Here is a 19,737-nt window from a genome sequence, read left to right as displayed (position 1 = left end):
CAAAAAAATGATTCAGTTACTTTTTAAATCATTTTATATTGTAGTTGATTAACACAGATGTGTTACAACAAAGGGATTCAGTTACACATACACATGTATCTATTCTTTTCCCATTTAGGCTATTAAACAGTATTGAGCACAGTTCTCTGTGCAATACACTAGGTCTTGTTGGTTATTTTAAATATACCAGTGTGTGTAAGTCAGTCCCAAACTCCCAATCTATCTCTCCCCTGAACACTTTCAACCTGGGAACTGTAAATTCATTTTCTAAGTCTGTGAGTCTGTTTCTCTTTTGTAAATAAGTTCAATTGTATCATTTTGTTTAGATTCCACATATAAATGATATTATGTGATATCTGCCTTTTTTCTGTCTTTCTTCACTGGGTGTGATAATCTCTACATCCATTCATGTAGCTGCAAATGGCATTACTTCATTCTTGTTTGTGGCTGAGTAATATTCCATTGTGTATGTATACGACTTTTTTATTAATTTATCTGTTGATGGACACTTAGTTCGCTTCCGTGTGCTAGCTATTATAAATACCACTGCAATGAACACTGGGATGCATGTGTTCTTTAGAACTATGTTTCTCTCTCTGATTATATGCCCAGGAGTGGGATTCCTGGATCATATTATAGTTCTATTTTTAGTTTTTAAAGGAATCTCCATACTGTTTTCCATAGTGGCTGCACCAATTTACATTTCCACCAATCGTAGGGGATACCCTTTTCTCCACACCCTCTCCAGCATTTACTGTCTGTAGACTTTTTGATGATGGCCATTCTGACTGCTGTGAGGTGATATCTCATTGTAGTTTTGATTGGCATTTCTCTAATAATTGCAGTGTTGAGCATCTTTTCTTGGTCACTTGTATGTCTTCTTTGGAGAAATGTCTACTTAACTCTTCTCATTTTTTAAATTTTGTTTGTTTTTTTGTGTGTTTGATATTCAGCCTGAAGAACTGTGTGTAAATTTTGGAGATTAATCAGTTGTCAGTCACATCATTTTCAAATATTTTCTCCCATTCTGGGGTTGTATTTTTGTTTTGTTTCTGGGTTTCTTTGCTTTGCAAAAAGTTTATGAGTTTAATTGGGTCTCATTTGTATTTTTTGTTTGTTTCCAGTACTCAAAAACACAGAGCAAAAAAGATATTGCTGTGAATTATGTTGAAGAGAGTTGAGCTTGTTTTCCACAGAGTTTTACAGTATCCAGTTTTATATTCAGGTCTCTAATCCATTTTGAGTTCACTTTTGTGTATGCGGTTAAATAATATTTTAATTTCATTTTTTTACATGCAGATATCAAGTTTTCCCAGGACCATTTATTAAAGACTATCTTTTCTCCATTAAAAAAAAAAAATTGTTCTAGTGAAAAAAATTGTTCTATGAAAGAAAAATGCAATTAGTAATCTGATAGGGATTCCAATGAACCTGTAGATTGCCTTGGGTAGTATATTCATTTTGACTATATTGATTCTTCTGATCCAAGAACATGGTATATCTTTCCATCTGTTTCTTCCACCTTCATTTCTTTCATCAATATTTTTTAGTTTTTGGAATACAGGTCTTTTGGCTCTTTAGGTAGGTTTATTCCTAGGTGTTTTATTCTTTTTGATGTAATGGTAAATGAAATTGTTTAATTTATCTTTCTGATCTTTTGTTGTTAATGTATAGAAATGTTCATTTTCCGTGTATTGATTTTGTATCCTGCAACTTTATCAAACTCATTGATGAGCTCTAGTGTTTTTTCATAGCATCTTTAGGATGTTCTATGTATAATATCATGTCATTTGCAAACAGGAACAATTTTACTTGTTTTCCGATCTGGATTCCTTTTCCTTATTTTTCTTTTCTAATTGCCATGGGTAGGCCTTCCAAAAACTATGTTGAATAAAAGTGGAGAGAGTGGACATCCTTGTCTTAGAGGATTTTTGATCTTAGAGGAAATGCTTTCAGCTTTACACTGTTAAGTATTATGTTAGCAGTAGGTTTGTCATATATGGCCCTTATTATGTTGACATAGGGAGAAGGCAATGGCAACCCACTCCAGTACTCTTGCCTGGGAAAATCCCATGGACGGAGGAGCCTGGTAGGGTGCAGTCCATGGGGTCGCTAAGAATCGGACACGACTGAATGACTTCACTTTCACTTTTCACTTTCATGCATTGGAGAAGGAAATGGCAACCCACTCCAGTGTTCTTGCCTGGAGAATCCCAGGGACGGGGGAGCCTGGTGGGCTGCCATGTATGGGGTCTCACAGGATCAGACACGACTGAAGCGACTTAGCAGCAGTAGCATGTTGAGTTAGCTTCCGTGTATGCCAACTTTCTGGAGAGTTAATGGATGCTGATTTTTGTTAAAAATTTTTATGCATCTATTGAGATGTCATATGGTTTTTATTCTTCAATTTATTGATGTGGTGTATCACACTGATTGATTTGCAGATATTAAAAAAAATCCTTGTATCCCTGGGATAAATCCCACTTGATCATGGTGTATGATCATTTAAAAATATTGTTGGATTTGGATTGCTAGTATTTTGTTGAGAATTTTTGCGTCTATATTCATCAGTGATACTGGCTTGTAATTTTCTCTTTTTGTGCTGTCTAGTTTTGGAATCAGGATGGTGGAGGCCTCACAGAATAACTTTGGGGAGTGTTCCTTTCTTTGAAATTTTTTGGAAAATTTTCAGAAGGATAGGTATTCTCTAAATATTTAATAGAATTTGCCTGTGAAACCATCTGGTCTTGGAGTTTTGCTTTTGGGAGTTTTTAAATCACCATTTCAATTTCAGTACTTATAATTGGCTTATTCATATTTTTTATTTCTTGTGGGTCCAGTCTTAGAAGTTTATACATTTCTAAGAATTTGTCTGTTTCTTCTAGATTGTCTATATTTTGGGGCATAGAGTTACTTGTAGTAGTCTCTTATGATATTTTGCATTTCTGTGGTGTCTGTTGTAACTTCTTTTTCATTTCTAATTTTATTGATTTGAGCCTTCTCCCTCTTTTTCTTGATGAGTCTGATTTAAAGTTTATCAATTTTGTTTATTTTTTCCAAGAACGAGTTTTTAGTTTCATTGGTCTTTTCCAATGTTTTTTTCATCTCTATATTTCACTTATTTCTGCTCTTATCTTTATGATTTCTAACTTTGGGTTTTGTTTGTTTTTCTCTAGTTGTTTTGGTGTAAGATTAGGTTGTTTGAGATTTTTCTTTTCCCTGAGATAACACTGTATCACTATAAACTTCCCTGTTAGAACTGCTTCTGTTGAGTCCCACAGGTTTTGGATCATTGTGCTTTGGTTTTCATTTGTCTCTAGGTATTTTTTTTTTTCCTTTTGATTTTCTTCAGTGATCCATTGGTTGTTTGCTAGTGTATTGTTTAGCCTCCACATATTTGTGTTTTTCACAGTTTTTTTTCCTTATTATTTATTTATTTAAGTTGAGAATTGTTTTATTCAGCAGACTTTTTGAGGGCTCAAGCCCAGGAGACAACCTCTCAGATAGCTCTGAGGTACTGTTCTGATGGATATATAAGAATTTTGCAACAAAAGCAGGTAGTCAGAACATCAAAAGCTTACTATTAGAGAAAACTAAGCATCTCACATGAATGAATTTAGCTTTTTTCTTGTAGCGGAAGAAACAAAACAAGAATCTGGGCTTAATGAAATCATTCCTTTGCTATGCACCTTAGCTATCCAATGCCAGTATCTTGTTCTTTTCCATCCTGAATCCCCTCAGGATGCACCACTGGGAGTGTCTGCAGTGGCTGAAGGCTTGGCAATAGTCCACCCATTGGTCTCCATACTGGAGTCCCTCAGGGCTCACCAGCCAGGCCACAGTACTGGCTGATGGCTAGACAGCTGCAGCATCCTTTCTTGACAGGGCAGCACATTTTTCATTCTCAGCTGTAAAGGACATTGAGCCTCAGTTTTCTCCAAGCCAGCTTCCTCCAGGTGGTTCCTCTGCCCATCAAGAGGGTCAGTGGGCCTGTGGCCCTGGGTCTGGAAAAGTAAAAAGCAATCAAGTTTTGAGAAAATAATATATAGGAGATTCTTCATGACCTTGAGGTGAGCAGGTAGCAAAGAATTCTTAAACAGGACCCAAACAGGACTAATCATAATAAAAAATACATTGAACTTAATTAATATTTGGCTACAGGCTTTTAAAAATTATCTTTCTGTTTATAAAAAAATGAAAATTGCTCTTTAAAAAGGACATTGAAAATCAGATGGTAATGGTGTATTTTCTATCACAGCACACCCCACTTATACTCCTCTACCCTCTCTAATTCCCCATTGATTGCCCAGAAAAAAATTTTTCTACAACAACCATACTTGTCATTGACAGGTTAACTGGTTTGGTGATATTTTATAAGCAAAAGAATATTCACATTTATAAAAATAATTAGATTACACTTTCCTTGATGCCATGGAGTAGCTCAGACTTATCCCGGTAATTAATCTGACTTGATCATCAGTAACAGTCATACAGACTTAATCTGCAAGACTCCAGAGAGAAACAAGGCTCAATGAGAAATCAAAGTGAGTAGCACTAGAGTCTTAGAAGGGCCTGGAATCTAACGTAAAACAGCTCCCAAACCAATCAGTGTCATGTATGGTCATAGTTTAGAAGAGGTAAGGTAACTGGGAATAGAAGCAGCAGGATGAAACCTACTGGTAGAAAATCACATTTTCTCATAGTGTATAAAAAAGAAGTGGGATCACACAGTCACAAGACCAAGAATTAGGGAAGGGCATTTAAGGGCAGAGGAAACAGCACATCATGTGGCATGAATATTCCATCATGGAATACTCAATGTCCTGCATTATGAGGCGGAAAACAGTGTGAGTGATGATTTGAAAGTAATCAATGGTAATAGGAGAGATTAAAGGAGCAAATTGAATTGCTGGCTTAGAAAGGGTTTTGTAAAAATGTACTACTGTATTCAGATGTCTTTCTGTAGGTAAAGCTTTTTGAGTAGGCAATTAACACTTCTAATTTTCAGAATTTGATAACTCTAAAAATGCAAATAAAATATAAAATAAGTGGATACTGAATTTGGAGACTTTCTTTAATTGGAAAAAAGTACATGCTCATTGTAAATAATCAAACAAGATGTTGATGTATTAAGAAAAGAGGAACACGTGTACACCCGTGGTGGAGCCATGTTGATGTATGGCAAAACCAATACAATATTGTAATTAGCCTCCAATTAAAATAAATAAATTTATATTAAAAAAAAGAAAGAAAAGGGGATATTACCCACCATTCTCCCCTAACCCCAAGCAGTTCTTCTTGGATGTGTTGCTAATCACTCAATCATGTCCTACTCTTTGTGACCCCATGGATTGTAGCCTACCAGGCTCCTCTGTCTTCTGGCATTCTCCAGGCAAGAATACTGGAGTGGGTTGACATGCCCTTCTCTAGGGGGTATTCCCAACCCAGGGATAGGACCCTGGTCTCCCACATTGTAGGCGACTTCTTTACCATCTGAGACACCTAACCTGTGTTAATAGTTTGGTATTTATCATGTTATACTTTTATCTACAATCAAAACATAGAAAAACATATGCATGTGTACACATACAATTTTATAAAAATAGGATAATGCTATAGGCATTGCCCCTGAATTTTTTTTCTAAATTCAAAAGTCATTACTTTATAGTAATTATAAAGAGTGATAATGTAAAAAAACAAAAAAATTACCATATGTGCCTGGTCCTCTTTTAACAATTTTATTGGCAGTATTTCATTTAACCCTCATTATAATGATGTGGTACTATTATTTTCTATATTTAAAAATAAGAAAGTTGAAACTCAGGTTAAAGAACTCTCCTAAGGTCAGATCACCCAGCTGTGTTAAGACCAATGTCAATGAGTGTATTGCATCTATTTTATTCTAAGAGTTTTATAATTTCCAGTCTTACATTTAGGTCTTTAATCCACTTTGAGTTTATTTTTGTATGAGGAGTGAGAAAAGGTTCTAGTTTCACTCTTTTACATGTAGCTGACCATATTTCCCAATAGCACTTATTGAAGACCCTGTCTTTTCCCTATTGTATATTCATGCTCCCTTTGTAGTAGAGTAATTGGCCAAATGTGGGATTCTTTCTGGGTTCTGTTCTGTTCCATTGATCTGTGTGTGTCTCTTTGTGCCATTTCATACTGTTATGATTACTGTAGTTCTGTAGTATAGTCTGAAGTCAGGGAGTGTAATACCTCTATCTCTGATCTTTTTTCTCAAGATTGCTTTGACTATTCAGGGTCTTTTGTGGTCCTACACAAATGTTAATATTATTTGTTCTAATTCTGTTAAAAATGTCATGAGTATTTTAATAGGGACTGCATTAAATCTATAGATAGTAAGGATAGTTTTTTAGCTTTTTAAATTTTTTAATCAGTGGAAAATTGCTTTACAATTTTGTGTTGGTTTCTGCAGTAAAACTATGTGAATTAGTTGTAATTACGTGTGTGTGTGTGTGTGCGTGTGTATCCCCTCTCTCCCTCATGTCCCGGGATATTTTAACAATATTAATTCTTCCAATCCATGAAAACAGAATATCTTTCCATTTATTTGTGTCATCTTCAATTTATTTTAGCAGTGTCTTACAGTTTTTGAGTATTCCTACATATACTCTTTTTTATTTGCTTATAATCAAATACTTTTGATTTGATTATAAATGAAATTGTTTTCTTTCTGATATTTCATTATTACTGTATAGAAAAGTAACAGATTTATATATATTGTATCCTGAAACTTAGCTGAGTTTATTTATTCTAAAATTTTTTTGGTGGAGAACTTAGGGTTTTCTAAATATATTATAGCATCATGTCATCTGCAAAGAGTGACAATTTTACTTCTTCCCTTCCAATTTGTGTTTTATTTCTTTTACTTCCCTAGTTGCTGTGACTAGGACTTATAATATTATGTTAAATAGAAGTGATGGTAATGGTCATCTTTGTTTTATTGCTGAATTTAGAGGAAAGGCTGGAAAGCCTTTCACCATTGAGTATGATGTTAGCTGTGGGTTTGTTTTAAAAGGATTTAATATATTGAGATATGTTCCCTCTATATGCACTTTGGTGAGAATTTTTAGCATGGATGGATGTTGAATTTTGTCAAATGCTTTTCCTCATACATTGAGGAAATTATGTGTTTTTATCTTTCCTTTTGTTAATGTAGTGTACTGCATTGATTGATTTTGCATATGTTTAAACATCCTTGTGGACCTGGAATAAATCCCACTTGATCGTGGTATAGGATCCTATTTATGCATTGTGGAATTCTGTTTGCTAATATTTTGCTGAGGATTTTTTTGTCTGTGTTCATCCAGGATTATTGTTGTTCAGTCCCCTCAGTTATCTCCAACTTTTGTGACTCCATGGCCTGAAGGACACCAAGCTTCTCTGTCCTTCACCAACTCCCAGAATTTGCTAAACTCATGTCCATTGAGTCAGTGATGCCATGCAACCATCTCATCCTCTGTCGTCTCCTTCTCCTCCTGCCTTCAATCTTTCCCAGCATCAGGGTCTTTTCCAATGAGTTGGATCTTTGCATCAGGTGGCCAAAGTAATGGAGCTCCAGCTTCACCATCAGTCTTCCAATGAATATTCAGGGTTGATTTCTTTTAGGATTGACTGGTTTGATCTCCCTGCTGTCCAAAGGACTCTTAAGTGTCTTCTCCAGCATTACCATTCAAAGGCATCAATTGGGGCTCAGCCTTTTTTATGGTCCAACTCTCACATCCATACATGACTAATGGAAAAATCATAGCTTTGACTATAGAGGCCTTTGTCAGCAAAATAATGTCTTGGTTTTTAATATGCTGTCTAGGTTGGTCATAGCTTTTCTTCCAAAGAGCAAGCGTCTTTTAATTTCATGGCTGCAGTCACCATCTTCAGATGGTGAAAATGAAGAACATAAAGTCTGTCACTGTTTCCATTGTTATCCCATCTGTTTCTCATGAAGTAATGGGACTGGATACCATGATCTTGACTTTTTGAATGTTGAGTTTCATGCTAGCTCTTTCACTCTTCTGTTTTACCTTCATCAAGAGACTCTAGTTCCTCTTCAATGTCTGCCATTAGGGTACTGTCATTTGCATATCTGAGGTTATTGATATTTCTCTCAGCATCTTGACTTCAGCTTGTGCTTCATGCAGCCTGGCATTTCACATGATGCACTCTGCATATAAGTCAAATAAGCAGGGTAACAATATACAGCCTTGACTTACTCCTTTCCCCATTTGGAACCAGTCTGTTGTTTCATGTCCAGTTCTAACTGTTGCTTCTTGACCTGCATACAAAATTTCTCAGGAGGTAAGTAAGGTGGTCTGGTATGCCCATTTCTTACAGAATTTTCCACATTCTCTTGTGATCCACACAGTCAAAGGCTTTAGCATAGTCAGTAAAGCAGATGTTTTTCTAGAATTCTCTTGCTTGTTCTATGATCCCATGGATGTTGGAAATTTGATCGCTGGTTCCTCTGCCTCTTCTAAATCCAGCTTGTACATCTGAAAGTTCTTGGTTGACATACTATTGAAACCTAGCTTGAAGGATTTTGAGCATGACCTTGCTAGTGTATGAAATGAGTGCAATGGTGTGGCAGTTTGAACATTCTTTGGCATTGCCTTTCTTTGGGATTGGAATGAAAACACCTTTTCCAGTCCTGTGGCCACTGCTGAGTTTTCCAAGTTTGCTGGCATATTGAGTGTGGCACTTTCACAGCATCATCTTTTAGGAGTTGAAATAGCTCAACTGGAATTCCATCACCTCCACTAGTTCTGTTCATAGTGATGCTTCCTAAGGTTCACTTGACTTTGCACTCCAGGAAGTCTGAGTGATCACACCATCATGGTTATCTGGTCATGATGATCATTTGTGTACAGTTCTTCTGTGTATTCTTGCCACCTCTTCTTAATATCGTTTGCTTCTGTTAGGTCCATACCATTCTGTCCTTTATTGTGCCAATCTTTGCATGAAATATTCCCTTGGTATCTATAATTTTCTTGAAGAGATCTCTAGGCTTTCCTATTCTTTTGTTTTCCTCTATTTTTTTGCATTGTTCTTTTAAAAGGTTTTCTTGTATCTCCTGGCTATTCTTTGGAACTCTGAATTCAAATGGGTATATTTTTCCTTTTCTTCTTTGCCTTTTGCTTGTCTTCTTTTCTCAACTATTTGTAAGGCCTCATCAGAGAACCATTTTGCCTTTTTGCATTTCTTTTTCTTGGGGATGTTCTTGATCACTGCCTCCTGTACAATTTTATGAACCTCTGTCCATAGTTCTTCAGGCACTCTGTCTATCATATCTAATCCCTTGAATCTATTTGTCACTTCCACTGTATAATCACAAGGGATTTAATTTAGGCCATACCTGAATGGCCTAGTGGTTTTCAATACTTTCTTCACGTACAAGTCAATTTTGAAATAAGTAGTTTATAATCAGAGAAGGCAATGGCAACCCACTCCAGTGTTCTTGCCTGGAGAATCCCAGGGACAGGGGAGCCTGGTGGGCTGCCATCTATGGGGTCACACAGAGTCGGACACAACTGAAGTGACTTAGCAGCAGCAGCAGCAGCAGCAGCAATTTATAATCTGAGCCACAGTCAGCTCTCAGTCTTATTTGCTGACTATATAGAGTTTCATCTTTGGCTACAAAGAATATAATCAATCTGATTGTGTTATTGACCAGCTGATAATGTCCATGTATAGAGTCATCTCTAGTGTTGTTGGAAGAGGGTGTTCTTTTGGCAAAACTGTTGGCATATTGACCTATTATTTTCTTTGTAGTGTGTTGGTCTGGTTTTGATATTAGGATAATAATGCTGGGTTTGTAGAATGAGTTTGGACTTATTTCCTCCTCTTCAATTTCTTGGAATGGTTCATGAAGGATAGGTATTGACTCTTTAAATGTTTGCTAGAATTCCATTGTGAAGCCATCTGATCCTGAACTTTCATTTGTTGTGATTTTTTTTTATTACTGATTCAATTTAAATACTACTAATTAGTCTATTGACATTTTCTATTTCTTTATGATTCAGTCTTAGAAAACTATGTTTCTAGGATTTATCTATTTCTTCTGGGCTGTCCAACGTGTTGGTGTGTAACTGCTCATAGTTCTCTGTTATGATTGCTAATATATTTGTTATATTGGATATAACTTTAACTGTTTAATTTATATTTTTGTTTGAGACTTCTCTCTTTTTCGCTTAATGAGTCTAGCTAAAGATCTGTCAATTTTGTTTATCTTTTCCAAGACCAGCTGTTATTTCTATTGACCTTTTACCTTTTTTTTTTCTTTTGGGAGGGGAAAAATGGCATCTTATATTTTATTTCCTCTATAATTTTTATTATTTCCTTCCTTCTGTTGACTTTGGGCTTTGTTTGGTCTCCTTTTTCTCTTAATTCCTTTAAATGGAAAGGTGGGTTATTGAGATTTGTCTTGTTTCTTGAGGTAGCCCTTTGTCACTATAAACTTATGTCTTAGAACTACTTTGCTGAGTTCTATGGATTTGGGGAAATTTTGTTTCTATTTTCATTTGTCTCAGGGTATCTGATTTCCTCTTTATTTTTTCAGTGACCCATTTTTTTTTTACTGGCATGTTGTTTTAGTCTCCACATGCTTTGGGTTCCTTCCCTATTTTTCTTCCTGTAATTGCTTTCTAGTTTCATATCATTATGGTCAACAAAGATGTTTAATATAATTTCAATCTTCTTAAATTTATTAAGACTTGATTTCTGGCCTAGCATGTGCTCTATCCTGGAGAAAATTCTATGTGCACTTGAAAAGAATGTATGTTCTACTGATTTGGGGTGTATTGTATATATATCTATTAAGTCTATCGGGTTGCATATGTTTTTGAAGGCCACTGTTTCCTTATTGATTTTCTGTCTGGATGATCTATCCATTGATGTAAAAGTCCTGTACTACTAATGTGTTACTGTCAATTTCTCCCATTATGTAAGTTCACATTTGCTTTACATTTAGGCTCTTATATCAGGCGTATAGGTTCACGAAAGTAATACCGTCTTCGTGGACCAACTCCTTTCATTTCAGTTCAGTCGCTCAGTCATGTCTGACTCTTTGCGACCCCATGAATCGCAGCACACCAGGCCTCCCTGTCCATCACCAATGCCAGGAGTTCACTCAGACTCACGTCCATCGAGTCAGGGATGCCATCCAGCCATCTCATCCTCTGTTGTCCCCTTCTCCTCCTGCCCCCAAGCCCTCCCAGCATCAGAGTCTTCTCCAAGGAGTCAACTCTTCGCATGAGGTGGCCAAAGTACTAGAGTTTCAACTTTAGCATCATTCCTTCCAAAGAACACCCAGGGCTGATCTCCTTCAGAATGGACTGGTTGGATCTCCTTGCAGTCCAAGGGACTCTCAAGAGTCTTCTCCAACACCACAGTTCAAAAGCATCAATTCTTCAGCACTCAGCCTTCTTCACAGTCCAACTCTCACATCCATACATGACTACTGGAAAAACCATAGCCTTGACTGGATGGATGTTTGTTGGCAAAGTAATGTCTCTGCTTTTGAATATGCTATCTAGGTTGGTCATAACTTTCCTTCCAAGGAGTCAGCGTCTTTTAATTTCATGGCTGCAGTCACCATCTGCAGTGATTTTGGAGCCCAAAAAAATAAAGTCTGACACTGTTTCCACTGTTTCCCCATCTATTTGCCATGAAGTGATGGGACCAGATGCCATGATCTTTGTTTTCTGAATATTGAGCTTTAAGCCAACTTTTTCACTGTCCACTTTCACTTTCATCAAGAGTCTTTTGAGTTCCTCTTCACTTTCTGCCATAAGGGTGGTGTCATCTTCATATCTGAGGTTATTGATATTTCTCCCGGCAATCTTGATTGCAGCTTGTGCTTCCTCCAGCCCAGCGTTTCTCATGATGTACTCTGCATATAAATTAAATAAGCAGGGTGACAATATACAGCCTTGACATACTCCTTTTCCTATTTGGAACTAGTCTGTTGTTCCATGTCCAGTTCTAACTGTTGCTTCCTGACCTGCATATAGTTTTCTCAAGAGGCAGGACAGGTGGTCTGGTATTCCCATCTCTTTCAGAATTTTCCACAGTTTCTTGTGATCCACACAGTCAAAGGCTTTGGCATAGTCAATAAAGCAGAAATAGATGCTTTTCTGGAACTCTCTTGCTTTTTCCATGATCTAGAAGATGTTGGCAATTTGATCTCTGGTTCCTCTTCCTTTTCTAAAACCAGCTTGAACATCTGGAAGTTCATGGTTCACATATTGCTGAAGCCTGGCTTGGAGAATTTTGAGCATTACTTTACTAGCGTGTGAGATGCGTGCAATTGTGCGGTAGTTTGAGCATTCTTTGGCATTGCCTTTCTGTGGGATTGGAATGAAAACTGACCTTTTCCAGTCCTGTGGCCACTGCTGAGTTTTCCAAATTTGCTGGCATATTGAGTGCAGCACTTTCACAGCATCATCTTTCAGGATTTGAAATAGCTCAACTGGAATTCCATCACCTCCACTAGCTTTATTCATAGTGATGCTTTCTAAGGTCCACTTGACTTCACATTCCAGGATGTCTGGCTCTAGGTGAGTGATCATACCATTGTGATTATCTTGGTTGTGAAGATCTTTTTTGTACAGTTCTTCTGTGTATTCCTGCCACCTCTTCTTAATATCTTCTGCTTCTGTTAGGTCCATACCATTTGTATCCTTTATTGAGCCCATATTTGCATGAAATGTTCCCTTGGTATCTCTAATTTTCTTGAAGAGATCTCCTTTATCATTATATAAAATCTTCTTTGTCTTTTGTTATAGGCTTTGTTTTAAAGTCTGTTTTGTCTGACATAAGTATTCGTACTTCAGGTTTCTTTTTATTTCCATTTACGTGGAATATCTTTTTACATCTCTTCATTTTCATTCTGTGTGTCTTTAGCTGTAAAGTGAGCCTTTACAGACAATATACAACTGGGTGTTACTTTTTATCCATTCATGCACCCTCTACTTTTTGATTGGAGCATTTATTCCACTGACATTTAAAGTGATTGTTCATAGTTATGTGATTTTGCTATTTTGTTACTTATTTTCCCACTGTTTTTTTTTGTGTGTGTGTGTGTGGTTCTTCTCTGTTCTTTCAGCCTCTTCCCTATGGATTGATGATTTTCTTTAGATTTGTATTTGGGTTCCTCTCTGTGTTTGTTGTGTGTGTGTCTGTGTGCATCTAGTGTAGGTTTTTGAATGGTAGTGACAAAAAGGTTTATATATATATCAATCGGTTACTATCTGCTTGCTTTAAATAAGGTCAAACACATTCTAAAAGCACTACATCTTTACCGTGTTTTATGTTTTAGCATTATATTTTACATCTTTACAGCTATCCTTTAAGTGTTTACTGGAGTTATATTTGATTTTACAATTTTTTGTGTTTAACCCTTACAATAGCTTAACTGCCTTTACTATATATTTACCTTTACCAGTGAGATAACTGTCTTTCATATATTTTCTTACAGCCTCTTATAGCCTTTTCCTTTTTGCTTCAAGAAGACCTTTTCCATTTCCTGTAAGGCCTAAAAGTGGTGATGAACTCTTTTTGCTTGTCTGGGAAACTCTTTATCTTTCAATTCTGATTGAAAACCATGCTGAGCAGAGTATCTCGGTTGCAGATTTTTTCCTTTCATCCCTTTAAATATATCATGCCACTCCCATCTGGCCCACAAAGTTTCTGCTGAAAAATCAGCCAATAGTCTTATGTTGGTTCCCTTGTATGTGGCTCTTTGCTCTTTCTTGACACCTTTAAAATTCTCTCTTTAACTTTTGCCCTTTCAATTATGCTATGTCTTGGTGTGGGTCTCTTTAGTTAACCTTGTTTCAGACTCTCTATGCTTCCTGAACCAGGATATCTGTTTCCTCCTTCAGGCTAGGGAAGTTTTCAGCCGTAATTTCATCAAATACATTTCCTGCCCCTTTCTTCTTCTGTGAGCCCTATGATACAGATGTTAGTATGATTGATGTTGTCCCCAGAGTCCCCTACACTATCTTTTTTCTCCCTCTTCTATTTGGGTGATTTCTGCTATTTTGTTTTTCCGGTTGTTCACGCATTCTTCTGCGTCATGTAATCCGCTGTGAAGTCCTTCTAGTATACTTTTCATTTTAATTCTTTTAGTCTTCTGCTCTGATTGCTTATTGTTTCAAGGTAAGTTTCCTAGTTCTTTAAGCTCTCATTGTGTGGTTCTATTCATTTCCTGAGTTCACTGTATATTTTTATGCCTCTTGAACTCTTTATTAGGTAAATTCAGTTTGGTTGCTCAGTTGTGTCCGACTCTTTGCGACCCCATGGACTGCAGCACACCAGGCCTCCCTGTCCATCACCAATTAAGTACATTATTTATCTCTAATTCATTAGGTTTTAGCTCTCATTTTATGATGGTTTTCCTCTGGAAGCTATTCCTCTGCTTCTCATGTTGTTGGACTTTTTCTGTCTGTAGTAAAACTGTTACCTATCCTGATCCTGAAGACGTGTCCTCGTATGGGAGTGTGCCTATGCAATCTCGTGAGCCTAGTGGTTTTTAGTGGGAAAGCTGTACCTGAAGTGAGCATGGGCTGTATTTCATTGCTGGGGGTGTGCTGATGACTGCCAACTTGGTAGGGGTGGTGCATGGCTGAGATCAGAGGAGCTAGCACAGGAGCCTGGTGTGAACCAGGGGTGTTTGATGGTGGTCACTGCCTGTTGGGGGCTGGGGTCAGGGCCCGAGGGGCTGGAATAGGGGCTGTGAGGGAGTCTGGCTTCTTCATAGGGTGGTGGAGGGGAGGGTCTCAGACTTGACTGAGGATGGGGCTGGAGATAAGCCATCCTTGTTTCTCCTCTATGTAGTGATGTCTCTGCCTTGATTAGGGGGGGGATTGGGACCTAAGGTATGAGAAGAGCAGTTCCCAGTAAGTTATGTTTCTCCTCAGTATGTGTGGTGCCCTTGGTTAGATCCTTGGGTTGGGAAGATCCCCTGGAAGAGGGCACAGCCACCCACTTGAGTGTTCTTGCCTGGAGAATCCCATGGATAGAGGAGCCTGGCAGATTACAGTCCACGGGATCGCAAAGAGTTGGACATGACTAAGCAGCTAACACTTTCACTTTTCAGCGCCTGTGGTGGCAGCCTCTACCTTGGTCAGGAGCAGTGCCAGAGCAGGAGGGGCTGAAGCAGGACTGAGCCTGGTGCACACTGCAGGGTGTGCTGGGGGCTTCTGGAAGGACCACCGGGACAGTCAGGCAGTTTTCAGTCTGCTCCCTTTGTTCCAGGACTGGAAGCAACAAGTGTGTGTGTGCTCTCTTAGGAGCAAAGTCTTGGTTCCCTACATCCCTTTGGTAAGCCCCAGGGAGGCTCCTTCCCAGGGCTGGGATGCCCAATATGGGGCTTGAACCTCTTGCCTTTTATGGAGGATATGAGAGTCTGTGGTAACTCTCTCCTCTTCTAGGTCCCCCACCAGGGGTTTATTTCCTAGATCACTTCTCTCCTCCTGCCATACTCTATATGGTTCTTTCTTTACAATCTTGGTTGTGGGAGAGCTGTTCTGCTAGTCATCAGGTTGTTCTCAGAGAAAGCTGCTCTACAAGTAGTTGTAGTTTCGTTGTGTTCATGATGGGGAGGAGTTGTGTTGGTAAGCTCTGGATCCCCTATTCCACCACCTTGATCCTGCCTCAGTTTCAAGTCATCTCCTCTCTTATTGAGATAGGGGAAGAAATTTGGAAAGTGCTTGGCTGTCTTTCTTGATCTGTTGTCTTGAGATCTGCATGTGTGCATATATACGTACACATATGTACATTGCACATGTGCTACTCCTCCTGTGTAGGCTTTGGCTTTAGCATATATACGTACACATATGTACATTGCACATGTGCTACTCCTCCTGTGTAGGCTTTGGCTTTAACTCAAGCACGTTAGTGCTGTTGAAACAGCCTGCAGTGTTGGTGCTACTTGGCATGTGACTGGGTAGTAAAGAATCTGCCTGCAATGCAGGAGACCTGGGTTCCATCCCTGGGTCAGGAAGATCCCCTGCAGAAGGGAATGGCAACCCACTCCAGTATTCTTGCCTGGAGAATCCCCATGGACAGAGAAGCCTGGTGGGCTACAGTCCATGGGGTGTATGAAGGGGTTAGAAATTGCACTTTGTAGCCAGAACCTAGGGCTCCTTCTCCTACCCAACTTTATCAGGATTCTGCCAATATTCAGGGTCTAGTCTTGTATCTATGTTTTTCCCCCCACTGGTCCTGAACTTGATGTGGCAGGGGACCATCAGTTATTGAACAAAACCAGAGTGGCATACTGAATTTGATGCTCATTCAGTGCAGGAGATGTCCAATTAACCTTCCAGCACAGGTGAAAGCTGTTGGCCCATGAGGAGTAAGAATTATTCAGAAGAAATGCATGAATAGAGAAAGCACGTAAAGAGACATAATAGAGGGTCTAAAATTCCTGATTAAATTGTTTTGAATATACTTTCTGAGCTACTAGAAGACAGAAAAGCTCTAAACCAATGCATATTTTGAAATGCATATGATGTATTATTATGCTAAACTGACAGCTACTGAAATTTGTAGGTAATATAGCAATGGTTGATTGTTGTCATCTCTCTCCTGTACCATGGGCCTTTTCTTGGGGCTCAAGGAAAGATATCTTGCTGTGGCATTTAGGGACGTGAAAGAGAGGGCATTGGTGCAGGAATCTGAAAATAAATTGCTGTGATCCTACAGCTGTATTACACTATCTTAAGCAATATTCCCATTGGACCCATGGATAAAATACTGGCTTTAAACAGTGCCTCATGACTAGGTCCATGACTCTAAATTATGTCTGGGTTTAGCCACTTGTTACAGAGGTTAAGATGGATGCCTAGGAATACACCATGCCATCTGAAGCCCTCCAGAAAGTGGACAGAGATGAAACATGTTGATGGAGGGCTATACTTAAGACTGATACATTAAAAATGGATTAGCTGGAGAGGTAGCGATTCTTGGTAGAACTTGGCCTGTGTTGATTCCCTTGTTGCCCTTGGAAAAAGAGAGACTCCCCAAGCTGTGGCGCAGAAATGATGAAGTTGAGCTAAGCTAGAAATATTAATATCATTCCTAGGCCCATCTCTGTAAATGGTAAATCAATAGCTTGTGATATAATATATATATATATATATAAAATACATCTTCTCACCAAGAATGAGGGTTTTAAAATTACATGCTTTCTGTGAACACTTAGAGTCAGAACTCTGTGCTTGGGTTAAATGAAAGGGTTTCTTATCAAACCAATAGTGCTTAAAAAAAAATCTTTGTTCTATTACAGGCTTACTTTTCTCTGAGGCTCACTGAGCCTTTTATTTAATCCCCCAAAATATTACATTTTTTCAAACACTTAAGTATTCTTAATTTGCTTAAATGTGTTAACAGTATTGTGCTTACTTAGAAGATATTTTAATTATGCTGGACAACTTAGGAGTAAAGAGTTATAATGAGTGCAGCTTTCAGTATTTTAGGGTAGAAAATGTTGATTTTATTTGTAATGTAAACATATATTTATCTCATTGAATTTTGGCTTCCTAAAGCCTTTAAGATTAAGATTCTTAAAATACTTTCAAGGCTTTGTAGAATCTGGACCGACCCTAATTTGTCATTTTTCTCTTGTGCCAATCTCTCCTTTGACTAGAAAACTTTAGCCATTTGCAATCCACAATATATTATACATATACCATACCTTTTACCGCCTCAGAGTCTTTGAAAATGCAGTTCCTTTTTAGCCTACATCAAACTTTTCTATTCTTCCTCACAGTTCTTCTGTTACTTGAGGGTACTGCTAGTACTCTAACTTGTAGAGTACTACTCAGCTTTTGCTTAGCTGTGTGTGTGCTCAGTTGTGTCTGACTCTTTGTGACCCCATGGCCGGGCTCCTCTGTCTGTGGGATCTTCCTGACCCAGGGGTTGAACCCACATCTCCTGCACTGGCCATCAGATTCTTCTCCACTGAGCCACCTGGGAAGCCTTTGCTTGGTTATGCCTCAATAACAAACATCCCCCCACCTCACATCACAGTGGCTAACAACAAGGATGGTTATATTCTCAGTCTTTCTTTGACTCTCATATCAGCCTGTTAAGAACCCTAGGAAATGTATTTGCTTCACTGGGATTTCACCTTCATCCATAAAACAGGTTACGGTATCCATCCTTCCCCTGTCATAGACCTTTCCACTGTACTAGGTGATAATCCAAAGCCCTTAAGTGCAGCCTGTGTGTCCTGAACACAGCCTCAAACTCTGACCTTATTGTGAATCCCTTTCCTTCTTCCTCACTTTGCTCCCTGGACAAGTGTCTCCTTCTGGCTGTTGGGAAGCAGACTACCGCTCATTCAGTGTCAAGCAATGTTCCCTGTCTTAGAAGGGTTTGACCCCTCTTGCACAACTGTCTTCTACTCTCCAGTTCTCAGCTAAAATATCTGTACTCAGAGAAGTCTTCAGAGTATTGTAACTTAAAAGGAAGAGCTTCATTGCTGGTTTATTTTTTTAATTCTGCCATACAACATGAATTGGCCTAAGTATACATATATCCCCTCCCTCTTGAGTCTCCCAGCTACCCACCCGCCATCTCACCCATCTAGGTTGTTCCAGAGCAACAGGCTGAGCTCTCTGTTATATGGCAGCTTCCCACTAGCTAGCTATTTTACACTCGGTAGTGAATATACGTCAGTGCTACAATCTCCTTCCTCTCTGTGCCCGCATCTTTATTCCTGCCCTGCAAACAGGCACATCATTTTACCATTTTTCTAGATTGCATATATATGCCTTAATACTGATATTTGTTTTTTTCTCTTTTTGACTTAACTCTGTATAACAGGCTCTTGTTACTCATTATTTTCTTTCATAGGCCAGGGGAATAAGTGGGGTGGTTAACAATGTAGGCTCTAGAGTCAGATGCTTGGGTTTGAATCTCAGCTCTGATACTTATCTTCCACATCTTTAAAAGGGGCATAAAAACAACTTCAGGAAATGGTGAAGAACAGGGAAGCCTGGCTTGTTGCAGTCCACAGGGTCACAAAGAGTGATACATGACTTAGCACCTGAATAACAACAAATTAATTATACTTACTGTGATTTTAAATAATTTATCACAACATTTTAAATTATCATAGCTAGGTATGTATACTTCTTCAGCAATTGGCCTATCACGTTGAAAGAAATCTTAAAATCTTAAACGATCACTCCCACAATTCTGATTGTTTTTCTCTGTTATTGGTACCTAGACCTTGTTTGAACAATTCCTTGGCAGAATTCACTATATCATAAAGCAACCTTCAATGTATGTAGATTTGTATTCTTGTAAATTCTACCACTTAACTCTTCCTTCTAGAACAGACCACCACAATCTATTCTCTTTTCTACCTCATAACGGCAGCTTTCCTGGCAGCTCAGGGAGCACCATTTCCAGTGCCAACAACCCAGGTCCCTACATCACCACTCTTTCAGTCAACTTTCCAATCTGGAGCCTCTTCTCCATGCCATATGAGTTTGTCAACATTTGTTTTATGGAGCTCAGTGTTGAATATTCCAAAGCATTAAATCTATGATTTAGAGCTAATGTGAAAGGGTGAGGAAGTCCTATGCAAAAATAAAGGTTTAGTAGAGAGCGCTGATAACATGTTTGGACTGTAAACACTAAATATATGCTCTCAGCTGATAAGACTCTCCCAGATTCCTCCTTCTCATCTCTATACTCTCC

At 38.4% G+C, this 19,737-nt stretch overlaps 1 long non-coding RNA gene across 1 annotated transcript in view; it reads right to left on the bottom strand.

Annotated features, from left to right (window-relative positions):
* Positions 1 to 760: 760 nt before the first annotated feature.
* The window catches only part of LOC132345775 (uncharacterized), a 242,927-nt gene continuing 223,950 nt past the window's right edge, over positions 761 to 19,737 (bottom strand). The window contains exon 3 of the long non-coding RNA XR_009495323.1: positions 761 to 4,004. This is a non-coding gene — a long non-coding RNA (uncharacterized lncRNA). The remainder of the gene's footprint in view (positions 4,005 to 19,737) is intronic.

The sequence above is a fragment of the Bos taurus genome, chromosome 7 (genome assembly GCF_002263795.3).
Source record: "Bos taurus isolate L1 Dominette 01449 registration number 42190680 breed Hereford chromosome 7, ARS-UCD2.0, whole genome shotgun sequence".
NCBI lineage: Eukaryota > Metazoa > Chordata > Mammalia > Artiodactyla > Bovidae > Bos > Bos taurus.
This window is presented reverse-complemented; position numbering and strand designations above follow the sequence as displayed.